Here is a 15,501-nt window from a genome sequence, read left to right as displayed (position 1 = left end):
CCAGCGTGTGTCCGCTGAATAAGAGCCACTTGTGCCATTTTACACAACATACAATAACACCACCACAAGACGAACCAATCGAATCAACAGGCTATTCTTTCCCCCCCCATGCGGTGACCTTGTGTGCAAAACCTGCAATTATCACTTCCCAACCTACCTTAAGCCCACTGTTAAACAATACCAAGACAGCAAATGAACACCACATACCATTGTTCCTCTCCACAAAAACATGCAGCCTTGAAAAGCTGTGCTCTAGTCAGTGTGTGTTCTGTGAGGCAAAGTAACTGATGCTTCTTCGTTTTTTTTCTAACAAACACAATAGATTCTTGTGCCTCTCTCGAAATACAGAGCAAAAGAGAAGGCGCTGCTACCTTAGATTATGATAAAGAACCTAAGAGAGACGCAATTAAGTTGTTTTCTTCAATTTACTTCTTTACCATAGAGACTACTTTTAATTTGTCTCATTTTCAGCTTTGCAAACTTAATGACCTTGCTGTGGGTGGCCCAGTTCAGTCCTCACAATGGCTTTAATTAAACTAATGTTTACCCACACGCAGAGACAAAAGACAACAATGTGAGATTAAGTGGGAGAATGAGAGACGTATTGCTAAAGGTAGAGAATTTCTGTGTAACTACAGCTGGTTCTCTTTGGGACCTACAATTGAGAGAAGCAGGCCACAGGCGAACACATTCTCTGCTATTGAATTTCACATGTTTCCATTTCACATTCATGCATACTCAAAAGTGCCACAGAGACATTTTTGGGCCGTCTTGTCGAGACACTTTCAAGTGTCAGGAGGAATGCTTGCTGTGATGATTTACAGCCAGCTTATAACTGACAGGTAGGATCTATGAGGGGCTTGGGGAAGAGTGGAGGGGCGTGGAACGTGTGTGTGGTGGGGGGGTCTGAAGGCAAGACCAGACAGATGTGGGTAGAGGGGGAATTGAGTCTTGGTAAAATACATCTTTGTGTAGGTGCCAAACACCCCATTGACCATCATACTCCTCATGATGCTCTTGACATCCTCTCCGCTCTGTCCTGCCTGCCTCTACAGATACAGGGTAGAGTTGGTGGAGGGTGCACGCCTTCTGCATATAGACTGACCTTTGTTTCGCGCTCCTACCTGCACAAAGTGCCTGACGCTCACATAAACACACAGCAGAAAGTGAAAGATGGAAGGAGCAGGAGGGGGGGGTGCTGTTAATACCTGCTGTCAATCTCCTCTCTGACCTCTCCTGCACATTCCTCCCCTTCTTTGCTTATTAGTCGTATATTAGCTTTTCCATTTGTCTCTGCTCACCCCTGACGGGCTGTGTGTTGTCATACGGGCGCTGCCGACAGCCACATGAAGCCGTTTGAGAGGTGGGCACAAAGGTAGCTCTGTTTCTCCAGACGCAAGGCAAACTGAAGCGTTAGTAAAGACTGACAGCAAAAATGGGCTGAGAGCAGGATGTGTGTATATGTGTGTGTGTGTGTGTGTGTGTGTGTGTGTGTGTGTGTGTGTGTGTGTGTGTGTGTGTCTGTGCATGTGTGAACAGCCACCCAGTCCACCCCCACCCTGCCCTCCCCAGCCCAAACCCAAGCCAGCCAACACCTGAAGCTTATTAAACATAAATCTCCACAGCGCCATAGATGAAACCTGAAACCCATATTGACTTTTAGGGGGAGCTTCATAAATCTCTTTGCTTCTCTCCTTCCTCTCTCGTCAACATTCCTTATATATCCTGCAGAATGCGGCTCCAAAATGAAAACATTTGCCACTTTGCTGTTGACAAAATATTTAAACTGTACAGGGGCACTATACAAGCACGCAGGACTATGTAGCACGCAGGAAAATGCATAAATATTGATTCTGTGGTGAAAACTCATTCATTAAAAGTGGATGGGACAGATCATGAGCACTTGCATATGGAGAAAATATGAAACTATTCATTTTGAAGGAATGTGTGAACTGTTCTTATTGCCGTGATGAAAGGGACCAGAGTGAAATGGGATTTGCATCAAACCTACCATATGTTGCTGCTCCGCTATATTTTTTGTTTGAAGTTTTCAATTGTCAAAAGTCAAAAAGTATCTTGAGTCATCAAAAACAAAAATGAATATGTACTGCTCTGCACAAACTACAACAAGAGGCAGCAGAAACCAGTTGTGAACACAATGTTGATTCGTCAACTTTTAGACATGGCAGACTTGTTAGCAAACAGTTGTGCATTTACACATTTATGGAGTTACAGATCAAGATTATCATTGAATCGGAGTCGTGTTTCAGGCCATCTGATGAATGTCCTAATGATGGTCCGATATTCACTCTGTTCAGCTCTGTTTTTGGTCTCTACCAACTTTTGAGGGAAATGTCTGGCTCTGAGGCTGGTAAATGGCCCAGTATTTTCACCAGCTAACTAGTCGCTAATTCTGTGTTTGTGCCATTTGAAAGGGTAATGAACAGTAGGTTTTTTTAGAGCAAGAGAAAAACTTGGCTTTAAATTGGATAAAAGTATAATTTAGAAACACCCTGTAACCTCATGTTTATTTCATTTTATTACATATTTTTAATTACTTACCCTGGAGCATGTTCATCAGCTCATTTGCAAGTTTTTTTTTTCATTTCCTCTCTTTAACTTCTATTACCACAAGCATTCTCTGAGCTGATCACCTTGTTTATTGAAAACTTTGTTGCACAGTGTCCTCCTACTGCAGGAAATATAATTTGATGTGTGGAAACATGTAATATGTTCAGTTTAAACCAATGTGCTCTGGATATCTTTCTAATATTGGCCAAAACTAAAAGTGACAAGTATTACAGTAGCTGTACAGTGTTGTTCTCTAGGCTGTGTCCAGCATCAAAGTATAAAGCCTCTCCCATCTGCTGTGATACATAAGTATGAAGCAGTAAGAAGTAAGTGAAAATACTCTTGTGTACTGTATTTGTGGATGGAAGAGAAGCAGAGAGAGTAATGAAGACAGATGATGGATCTAAGAACCACTTTCTAATATGTTGGATCATTCATGCAACTAAGGCAGTTGCTCACTGGGTGCTCACACACTAAACCAGGCTCCTGTGGTTTAGGGCCCACAGAGAATGCGAGTCCTTCTCTGGCCGAGCCAGTTGAGAACATGCACGTTCCAGACTTCCTCCTGCTGAGCCTGCTGACTTCCTGCTGGCACCCCGCACACATGAACGGCTTAAAAATAATTGAGTTTACTTTGTAGACTGTCCTACTCTTATGGACTGAATGGATCAAATTCTGATAAGAGTCGTTTTGCAGTGTTTGTGTACTCTTTGTTTTTATAGCCACTCATTTTTATGACTTTTATGATCGTGTATGGGAAAGTCCTTTCTGTGCCAGTGTGCATCAAGTGATCCTGCAAGACACAGTGTGGCCACTATGCCAGAATGGCTTCACAGACCAGCATTGAGAGAGAAAAGTAGACACAGAAGTCATTTCTATGCAGTACAGTAACATAATATTTCGATGGTGTAAACCCCTTTGGCAAAATTATTCACACAGATGAATCATCTTTGCATTGATCTGAAGTGAAAAAGAGTTGCAGATGTATGAAAGTAGTAGCAGGAAATAAAGGAAGTGATGCTTTGTGGGGGCCTGAAGGTGCATTTAGGTTACCTCTGAGATGAATATATCAGCAGGGAATGGGTGAAAATCGACACCATGACTTGCAAGTACACCAAAGCATTATAATATATCCAAACATCTGGGTGCTATTCCCATCTAAGCAACAGACACAGCAGCAGGATGTTCCAGACTGGGGGGACCCGGTTTGAATTTGCGGCTGTATCACAGGCTGCCACTGCCAGAGCCCTGGGCTCAGAGCCGCAGAGTTCACGACACTCTTCCCTCCCTGGAAAGAATGAGTGATCCCTGCCTACAATAAAAACCGGGCAGCAGTCTGATGTGTGTTTATATGTGTGTGTGTGTGTCTGTGTGTGTGTGTACATGAAAGTGTCAGTGGGCAGGATTGGCAGTGGCTGCAGAGAAAGGGAATGGCGTAAAAGGAGAGCGGAGTAGAGAAGAGTGGAGGTGTTATAAAGCAGGGACGTGCACAAAAGGCCCTCTGTGCAGGGGTGGCCGGTGGGTCACACACTCGCTTTCACACGCACACACACACACACACACACACACACACCTTCCTCAACCTGCCGCCACTACCTCCCCCAGGGGAACCTTCCATGCTGAAGCTTCCCAGCGTGAGCCGGGTGAGCTCATATAAATAACAGGACAAATAAGGAAAAAGTGAGCACAGAATAAAAGATGGAGAGAGCGGAGGAAAGACATGAGGTTGAAAGAGGGGAAAAATGCAGCGACAGCAGCAGCCTGTTGAATAGAGATTTCTTCTTTCTAGTGACAATGTCTCATTGTTTTTCTGAGGAGGGGTGAGCGGGGGAAAAACCGCTGGAATTGTGGAATGTATGAGTCTCATTCATTACCCCCATTTTCTGCTGTTTAAAACATCCCTTGTAATAATAGTTGTGCTCACATACGTAAATACAAGAGTGATTTCCTTTGGCAAGCGGAGCACTTATGACATCTACCCCCAACAGCCAGAAGAGACACTGAGACTGTGTATGTCTGTGCAGGAGAGACGGCTGAAAATCTATGTGTTTATAGACTCTGGCGTGCATTTGTGTATTTGTGTGTCTGTGGACGGTTTATACAAGAAACTGTACTTTTTACCTCCTGCAGAGCACAGACCATCTGACAAGCCGGTTGGCACTCCATGCTTACTTTGCTGCATCTTGCCAAATCTGCTACCCTGCAGTGCTGCTCAGTTCTATTAAAAACCTGAAGTGCTAAACAAACATTTTCAGGAGAAGATTGTTGTGGGGGGAAAAAAAGAAGAAACCAGTGGAAAAAATTCATTTGTTGTCAGTTTCTTCTTGTTCTTTTTTTTTTTGTTTTCTTGCAGAATCTGCAGCGTCAGAATCCCTATCGCTGTGTTGTTTTTTTTCATGGCATTGTTGTTCAGAGTGAAGCCCCCACCAAAAGCCACACCAAAGCGAAGCTCCAAATCCAAACATTATGGCTAGAGTCATACACCAAAGAGGACAAGCGTCCAGCAAGCAGTATTGGCCGACTAAACAAACAAACAAAGCACAGGATAAACCGCAGGAGAGTGGGAGGCAGGCGTCAAGTTGAAAATGTTTTCTAACTCTGCCTGTCAGGGACAGGCCGAGCGGAGCCTTTTCCTCTGCCAGACAATTTTCCATATGGAGCTCCGCTAACTCATAAAGATTAACTATCTGATTCTCTCAAGAGAATCCAGACAGAATGGTTTGTGATGGGAAACACACATGAGAGGTGAGATTAATGGAGCATTATCCAAGGACTGCAACAATCCAAATACTGCTCCATTTACGGGGCTCCTCCTCCTCCCCCGCCTCATTTTGCTCTCTTCCGATTCAGTAGGCCTCCATTCAAGAGAGGTGGACATAAATATTTACAGTAATTTGATGCATGCATGTAAGGACAAGACTTTCATGCACGAAACTCAGAAACAACCACCATGGGTGGATCGAAATTTGAGCAAGTGGGGCAGTTGATGTGGAAAAAGAAACGCTCTGGCCGCTCACATTGAAATGAGGCAATCAGATTGCATTAATTCACATCACCCACCTTTGTTTTGAGATTTCGTTGAAGTGAAGATTTAATTTTGTTCAGGAGTCAAAATAGAAGCAGGTGTAAATTCCTGGCTTCACCCGAGTCCTGCAGGTGAAGACATGCTTGCAGCTCTGGTTTAATCAGTTATTTTTCTGGATGAATACACCTTAGACCTGCTGGGTATGCCTCTCTCCGAGGCTAAGAGGCAAATTGCTTCATTGAAGTCTTAATTGAAGGTTGACCTTTGACCTCTCACCAAGATGTTGCCTCACGTTCCCCCGCGGCGCTTGAACACTCGCAGTGTTCAAAGCGAGATCTGGTGGAGCATGTAGACATAAGAGCCTCGCCTTGATAGCAGGGCTGAAATGTTATGAAACAGAGAGTTGAGGGAAAAAACAACTAGCTTCTGATGCCTTACTTGATATGTAGGGCCAAACGTGCCAATGAAAACTGACTTGGCAACGAATCAATGCTGCATCACAGGGGTCCTGGTGGCAGCGACTCGGACGCACAAAGGTTGACATGAGCAGAGGAGACAGAGGGAATGTAGTTTGCCTCTTGGGGAATGTTTCTCAGAGCTCCCGAACAGGCCAAAACACACTCAGCTGTGGTGGTAAGCAGATGGCTGCCTGGGCTGATGCATGCCTTTGTGCCTCGACTGATTTCCTGTTGCCAGCGCTGACAGGAAGTGATCTGGTGACGCAGCCTGAGTTCGGGACCTCTAGCTGATTCTGACAAATCTGGGAAAGGATGCTTTCTGCCTCTCATTTGGATAGATAAACACTTGCCTGATTAAAACTTGGGTGTTGTTTTTGTAGTTTTGGCCATTGTTTCTATTGGCTGCAGGAACGAAGGGCTGGGGGTGAAAAAGAAGGGAGTATACAGGGCCCACAAAGGTACTAGAATGAATAGCCGTGGATGCAGGGAGGGACCTGTAGAGGATGCCTTTATACAGGGGGGAGAATTTTGTGCTATGCATCTGATTGGCCTTAATAATATTGTGCTCACCAAGTTTATTGGAAATACTGTGACACTGCAAAAACAAAGTTGGAAGGGGCAAGAAATGAGAGGTCAGAGGATCAGGCAGGTTCTAAACAAGCCTACATTTCAGTCAGATCATCTAAACCACATAGATAAAACTGACAGTGAGCTCACCTGAGTTGTTGGGAAGAATGCTTCACATGACAGCTACTTTAATGGCAGGTCAAAGATGAACAGACAGACAGTAAATAAAGTCGATGCTTTAAATTAGATAGCATAAAATAATGAAATTAAACAAAGTAGGATCTAAAAATGCACAGTGAGGCATATTTCTAAGAAACAGTTATGTATATTTGTACACACATATACGTTCAATAAGTATGTAAATGTGTAATAAGGGTGCAAAAACCTGAGGTAGCAGTGGCAATTAGGGTTGTGCAAAATGAGTGGTGCGATAATAAGATGCAGTGTGTAGAATAGTGTGCAATCTACAGTAGAACATGTATAATCTGTAAAGCTGAGGAAGTCGGTCTGTTAACTATGATGGAAGTTAAGAAAAATAATTGTACTTTTTGCCTTTGTCATAAATTAAACCTGTCGACTGTCTGACTCCCCGTCCTCTCATTTCTCACCTCACCTCCTTCTCAGCAATGCTGTCACATTCCCAGATCTCCTCAATTAATTTGCTGAAGACAATGTTGCCTTTGCTGATAGGACTAATGGGAAAACCTACAAAAATAAGACCCGAGTTTTTAAAGGATTAGTCTGGCAAACCCAAACCCATTTGTTCCTGCTGAGGAAGTAAAAAAAGAAGTAAATCTTCAAGAAACGGGTCAAAGTCATTGTTGGTTTCTGTCTTTTTATGGGATGTTTGATGATAACAAAAATATAAAAAAAAATCACCAGACTTCTTCCTTCAAAAATGTTTTTGTCTATAGAAACTCGCCACATTAACGGATATAGCACAGAGGACTATCTGTAAGCTGATAAATCAACCTGTCTTTCTACAGACACCTATGTGCTAAGTCATTCCAAAGAGTCTGGCTGGGCTGCTTAAAGGAGAAGCTCCTAATCGGGCTCTGTGTGCTGCAGCTCAGCCTCTCCCTCACACCTGGACCAGCTCCAGGGACTGAGCTTTAAAGAGCTGTCAGTCAAATGCTTGAGCCTCTGTGTGTTGGCTTGGGGCACCACTTAACCCCCCCCCCCCCCCCCCCCCCCCCCCAACGACTCCACCTGACTGAGCTTGTGCTGGGACATCACCACCACAGGGGAAACAGCACTGCACCAGCTCATCCTGTACCTGCTTGCGTATGTGCCAACAACTGTGTCACAGAGAGAGATGGAAACAAGGGATAACTGAATTAGCTCTCGGTCACTTGATGATTTGTGAGAGAAAGAGTTGGATGTCAGACTGGGAAAGTGCTTGGATATAGCAACGCCTTGCACATATCTCCATGCACTCCCGTTGCCCTCATAGATCTTGGCAATCCACGCTGAAGTGAGATACCGTAAGAAAATAAAACATGGGCCTTACAGCGCTGGACCCCAGCCCCTCTCACAGAGTCCGTACGCTGTATGCTGCCAGAGCAAACACGGTGGCTGTTATTGTAGAGGACAATTACATACAGTTAAGAAGTATACTCCTCAGCCAGCGCTGGCCTGTTTTAAAACCCACTGTGAATAGAAGAACAAACACTGGGAGGAGCGCACTCTTTCTCTCTCTCTCTCTCTCTCTCTCTCTCTCTCTCTCTCTCACACACACACACACACACACACACACACACACGCACTACACACCAAATGAAAACACGCGGCCACACATACACAAACGTGTATCCGTGCATTCGCCCTCAACCATCCGTGAACTCCCAGGCATCCACTTTCACCCAGCCTGACTGTTCGTCTAGCGACCTCGCTGTCCGGCGTCCAAATGGCACAATTATCTGCAATTTATGCTCAGACAAAACGGATCACTTCCCCAGTAAATGAAATTCCCCATTAGGCAGAGCAACAAGGGGGAGGAGATAAGGTCAGTAATACATTCTCTGGTATGAGACAAGAGAGGGCACAGGCCATGCCCAGAGCCACTCCATTCCCAGATATAAAGTCATACAGATGCAACAAGGATCAGCTGAGGGATTCTTCTCCTTGTTTTTTTAACTTCCTGGAGAAAAAATCTTGAGGATGAAAGTAGAGGTGGTTCTGCGATGAGAGGGCGGAAAGGCTCATTAAGAAAATCCTGAACATGCTCTCCCCTTAGACTCACAGCCATTACACTCGAGCTAATATCTCAACAAGAGACTTGACTGACTTTCTCTTAATGAGTGATGAGAAATTAAAAAGCTGTGCAAATCCAATGCTATGCTTGGATCCAGCTGCATTTTCATTAGCTTTTCAGATATCAATTAATCACGTTAATGAGCCCGGAGACGTCAGAGGCAAAAAACAAGAGATCACTGAGACACTGTTTCGCAAATGTTGGTGAGGGTTATAAAGAGCTTTGGCTCGTCTCCAGCTCCGCTCTGACCAGGAAACAAAAACAAGTGTATCTGGTTGACACAGTCTCTATCATGTTGACACTGCAGACTGTGCTGAGGAAATTATTTCGAAAGACTACAAGTGAACGTATATTGGATTTCTTCCCAATGTGAATGTCTTGCTTAAGTGTTATTTATGACAAATAAACGGTTCCAGCTCAGACGTCGTTTCTTCAAGGCATGGCGAAGTTGCTCAAGCCTCCTGGATGCTTGACTGGATCCAAAGATCTTGATTTAACTTTGATCTTGCTCATGTGTGCTTGTCGGGGCACGCAGGCTTTCAGCTTCTATATTCCTGGATGTATGAAAATGTACACAGACATGAATAGAGACACACACCTAAATGGAAAATTCCATCCTTGGACTCCCTTCAAATGTTGTAAGACATGGTCTTTTGCTAAGTGCGATGTGGAAAGTGTTGCAATTTACTTTTCAAGTATTCCCACTTTCCTCCACCCTGCCTCATCTACAGTACGCCTGCTGCTGATTGTTATTTCCAACATTTCCAAGAGTGACTTTGACAAACAAAGTATGTGTTTGAATACGCTGAATTTATAAGTGTAAGCAGAAACAGCACCAGTGATAGCAATAGCGTATAGCAGCAAACTTAGTATTTCTAGATTTTCTCAAATCTCAAGTCTGTGTCTCATTGTTTAGCATTTGTGAATAAAGATGAGTCTTTAAAAAGATGTTGCTTTTTAAACCTTATAAAGTTCCTATGGTGAACTTGGGAGCAAATAGTTGGCTATTTGCACATCTTGCAGCTACGGAGCAACATTAGCATTCATTTGGACTTGCGTACCTGGTCACCTGAGGAATTTAAGTCCAATTCATTATGTGCACATTGATCCCAAGGTCACCTGTGTATGACAGATTAAGAGCATTATGGCTGCTGTGTGCAGCTCTAATGACTGATCTGTCATCAGTTTTCATTAGGTGCCCGGAGTTTACCAAGGTGAGACTGTTCTGTCTGCACGGTCTGAATCGAGAAGCCGAGCTGTGGATTGTGGGCGAGAACAGAGAGAATCTTTGGAACCGCAGAGTGACCTGGACTTCCAGTAAAACACTGGAGCAGCAAAGAAATGGTGTTGCGTGCTTGGCATGTGCATAGAGAGCCTGTGACTCGGGTCGCTGGTCCTGTGTCCTTAAAGGCAAATTCCAGCAAAGTCATCATTTGGAGGGAAAATATCACGCTTCATGAATTCCAGAGTCGTCTACAAGATGTGTTGCTCGGGCAGTCGTGTAAAGTGTGTGCATACAAACCATAATAACACGATGAGAAATTGAAAAAGAAGAAACACATTTCTCTTCCCAAATGAGCCACTTACCTTCAGTTCAAAATTAAAAAGCATCTTATTGCCTGTTGGACATCAGCAGTGGTGGTGCAGAGCCAGAGCCGGGGGCCAGGACAGGAACCAGAGCCTCCAGAGTGTCACCTCAGACAGAACACACAGCAACACGAGGAGATCTTTCTCTGAAGCCCAGGAACACTGCTGACACTGTTTAGACAACTGCTTAAGTCTCTGTTTCCCGCTATAACTCACCCTGCCTCCTCTTTCCTCCTCCATCCCGAACCTCCAGGAGCACGGAAGGAAGATGCCGAGATGAGCGTCAGAGATGGAAAAGACGCACTAAACAGAAAAAAATTGATGCTACAAGGTGTTGGAATCGTTAATGACTTTGTAAATAAACGTCAGGAAATGTAATTTGTAAATACCTTTTAAGATGACTGAGAGGAAAGTTTCCTTTCACTTCCGGTGCTTTCAAAAGAGAAAATCCTGCGATAAGTCAAGGACATGAACAGATTATCAGATCTGAACAGAGGCGGAGATCTGTTTTTCCCACAGCAGCACAAGATAACATAAATTTCAGTGAGATTAACAGAGATTTGAGGAGAGCCATTTTCTCCTTTATTAAACATTTAAATCATGGGCAAATATTCAACATAAATGATTGATCTGGTTTATCACAGTCAAACAACCAGCACAGATAGCCATCTGGAACAGAGACTATCCCAAAATGCCCTTTCATAACTGCACTTATAAATAGCTTTGAATCAAATCCCTGAAAGAGCCAAAAAAAAGTAAGAAAAAACAACCAGAGAGTTAACATGCGCCCAGTTCCAAGAATAGGCTGTACCACAAGGCCCAGGATTGGATTTTGTGATAAGCCAGCCATATGAGCTGCATTCTCTATCTGCTCTGACCCGGCTGCATGTGAGCCGCAATAACAAAGGCGCTCAGCAGTGGGCCCCAGGGTCCGTTTACTCAGTGGTGTAATGTTTGTGCTCCCATGGCCCTCGCAGCAGCCGAGCGCAGCCCTTATCAGGGGCCCCGGCCTAGCTCGCCACGGCCCTCTGGAAGGCTGTGGCTGAGGCACACTGTGTATTCTACCACTGCAAACAACCCTCGCACAAAGGCGAGAAAAAAGAGCAAAGGGTGAGGAGGTAAAGAGAAGGATGAAAAACAGAGGGATCTGATGCCTGGGGTCTTGGTTGCTTTCCATAAAGGGGCCTCCATCCCTGCTCCTCTGGAGGGAAAGAGGAGAGGAGGGTGGAGGGTCGGAGTGCATTCCTCTCTCCTCATGCCCTAGAGGGGTGTCGACTTTGGCTACAGAACAGGGAATGAAGGCAGACCTAAGCCCCTGCAGACACGCAGGCCTCGGCTGGCTAATGCTCCCTTGGCCTAACAGCAAGCAAGTCAGAGCCCCCAGCCCGAAGATCTGACTGACCAGAAGGCCTCTCTGGCCCGTCTCTCTCAGCATACACGGACGTGCTGTACAAAACCAATCTTGACTGTGAGAATAAAAGTGTTATTGTCAGAAAGCAAGAAAACAACAAGGGGGGAAAGTGTTTATAGAAAACATGTCCTGCTGCGAACTGAGCTGAACTCATTTCAGTTGTTTGGTGAGTCACAGTGCCAGTCCAGCCAGGGGAGAAATGGACTGTTCCATATTTTCCATCCTTGTTGCTGCTTTTTGGGCTTTTCTCCTTGACTGGCAGGCAGCAGGCTGGCATGGCCATTGTAATTTCCAGCTCTGTCCTTTCTCAAAACGCCTCAGAGAATAGTGCTTAATGTCACTCTTAGGCCAATTCAGCCTAATTGGAAAGATCACATCTATAAATACCTTCCAACCGCGGCAGAAAGAAAAAAAAAAAGAATGGTTTTCTTGAAAATAATCCCAGTAGACATGGCGAAAAATCAATCATTTTGAAGTGGTGATGATGCCACTTTGAAAAAGAACAACTTCCACATCCAAAATGAAATCAAAATTTCCTCTGTGGACTTAGCTTCAGCTATGCAATGCCAGTGATTGATGCGGAAATCTTCCCAAAACCCACCAAAAAACCTGTTCCAGTTTAGCTGAAACCATCCCACACTGTGACCAAAAGAGGCCTTCCTTCCATCAAGCAGCCAACCCACCAACCCACAGCTCGCTCTTTCCCTCATGCTCGCTCTGGTTTTCCCGAAAAAACAACAACGAAATAGGATGCAGGCCTGCAGACTGTTTTGAATTGCACCCATAAAAAGGACAGACGGAGAGATGTTGCGCTCTTTTTGGTCCCCAAAAGTTGAGGAATGTTAAGCATATCCCTAAGAAGATTAGGGGTCTCCTTGGTATAGCACACAGCTTTCCCTCGATGTGCCAAAGGACCCGTGTAGATCAAAGCTGCCTTGGACTTCCTCGTCATTAGCCATGGCTTATCCCCAAATGCTTTCACCCTCTGATACTGACCCCCCTCATTATCCCAGCACACCCATCACTTCTGCTGGCTTTGGAAACAGAGTGCAAGGCTCTGGCACAGGATGTGATCCCCCTCTTAAAGACCCCCTTCCTCTCTCATTGAAAGTTACACTCACTCAGTCAAATTCAGACGTAAACAGCACAGGCACAGAGAGCCGTGCATGTGCGTCAGTATACGAGTGAACTGACGCGCACGCACGACAAATTTTACAGTTTGTGTGCCGCTTCCGCAGACTTTATGAGCAATATCTATCTGTCATCCAGAAATCGATCATTAATACGTACAACATTAAAATGACTAATGCCAAACACATTGGCTTATGGAAAAGACTTCACACGCTTAAGCAAACATAAAAATAAGGCCTAAAAGGAAAACCAGAAAAGAATTGTTTGTTTTGATATTACTGCTTATTCTTTTTCCTATTTCTCTTCCTTTGTTTACAATAGTAAATGTGAATTTGTTAACATTCCTTCATTGGTCCGCTGCCGTCTGGAAGCCATTAATGTCAGGAGGTTGCTTAGCCAAGAGGGTTATAGGCATATTTATACACTTATGGCTCCTAATCAAAACAAAGACTGGCCATATGAGCCAAACATTTACAGTATATATTGTTTGTGAAATAGAAATACTTTGTATTTGTAATTAGTATTCAGAGCAGTCACAGGAAAGAAGAAAATGTTATTCACCAGCTGCTGCTTCGCAATCCATAAAAAAATGAAGCAGTAACAGATTACACTGCACCCGGTTCAACCCGCCAACATCCGTCTAACCAGGCCCCTATTACTAAATACAAAAATTCAATAAAGCTTGATTAGGCGTGAAGGAAGCAGGTTAAGAATGCCTTTGTTTAGATATTTCTGAATACATTTCTCTAGACTGTAGATTATCCAGCTCGAACATGGGAACAAGCCTGCCATGTAAAGATGGATTTTCTCCTAAAAGCATATAGTGTAGAGCAATCCAAGCGTTCAGTGTGTTTGCTCAGGGTGTGTGAGGCCCGCCATAGCAGAGCTCGTTCAGAGTTGCTGGGAAGGCCACCTGAGCGGCAGAGAGCTTGCACACCTGTTCTCTGTTTGGTCAACAGCGCAATCGTAGCCCGGTCACACAGCACAATGCTATCGCTGCTGATCTGGAGAGCAATCCACTGCTTATCTCTTATTGGCTCTGATTGCAGCCATTCAGGCCAATTAGGAGCTCTCCCTCCTGTTCGGTGGGTTCCTGCCCTCCAGCGGCATGGCCCCGCTGCACGGCTGCTGCAGTTCCTGGACCGCGCCAGGCCAGCCGGGGCACTGAGGGAATTAAGATTTAGACAAACATCACAGGACGTCAATTCCCACATATGGATGTGTTTGCAGAAAGGAAAAAGAAGGCGGAGCAGTGGCTGTTGTGACAGTGCAAACCCTGTCACAGCAATTACCTAAAACTGTTATCACAAAAATAAAGCTCCTACTGAGTGGTTTGGACTTTTTCATGGATGGTTGGTTGCAGTTCACCGTAGGACTCAGAGGCAAAAAAAAAAAAAAAAGGATTCTGGGTTTTGTTTGGATTGAACTTGCAACCTTTCAGTCACAAAATCGTGCAGCAGGCCAACAACATTATACTGTCTGTGAAACCTGTGTTGTACCCACACAGCACCAGTCACACAATGATTAAATTAAGCTCTCCCATTGCCCTGGTGAGGATCAGCCTAGCTGAATGTGGAGGTTCTGCCAGTCAGATGGAGAGAAGGCAGGGTGCTGTACTCTACAAGAGCTGGAAGATGCCAAAGCTTACCGCACCAAAGCCCTCCGGTGTGGATGAAGAAAGCTGAATCTGGCATTGACCCTCTGTTAAACACTGCTGCCCGCTCCTCAGGAACCAGAAAGAAGGGAGTGGAGAGCGGACTTTGAACGCACCTCAAAATACACGCACATACACTTTCTATTTCTCTTGGATGGACTCACCAGCGTACGTCACCCGCCTGGTGACGTTTGACCATTGCCATGGAGATGATTCACAGTCCAGCCATTAACACCACGGGGGCACTGGAAATCTTAACACAAGCCTGGCAACATGTGCATATTGTCCACGCACATATCCTGCATAAAAACCCTAAATTAGACGTAGAAGATAGAATTGATCTTTTCATGCCTGAGAGCTGAGACTGCGCCAGTGTGTGACGCCAGCATCGTGGCTGCTCACTGTGAGTGTGTGTGAGTACAGGTGAGAATGTGCGAATTACACAAAAATAGCCAAGTGGGCATGGTTCGTGGAATCCGGTTAATGATTATTTTCTTTAAAGGTGCAGTGTATATGTATGTAATAATTTTAGTTAAAAACATTCAACAGTTTCAAAACAAAAATTATCAATAGAATGTGACGAAATAACAGTTTCAACATGTCAAAGATGTCTATACATTCTGTTGCAGATATCTACTAAAGTTAGCATGCTAACCATTGTAGTACTACTTTGTACCTCAAGAGGCGATAGTCCTGTAGTTTTAGCTGGGAGATGTAAGCACCAACTTCACTGCATTTCACAAGCTGTATCAGCTTTTTTAGTCTAATAAATTAACAAAATATATTCACAAAATGTCAAGAAAGGAAATATTTTTACATCCTCTTTTCATTATTATGGCTGCA

This window comes from Chaetodon auriga, chromosome 11 (genome assembly GCF_051107435.1).
Source record: "Chaetodon auriga isolate fChaAug3 chromosome 11, fChaAug3.hap1, whole genome shotgun sequence".
Taxonomy (NCBI): Eukaryota; Metazoa; Chordata; class Actinopteri; order Chaetodontiformes; family Chaetodontidae; genus Chaetodon; species Chaetodon auriga.
Note: the sequence above shows the minus strand (reverse complement) of the source record.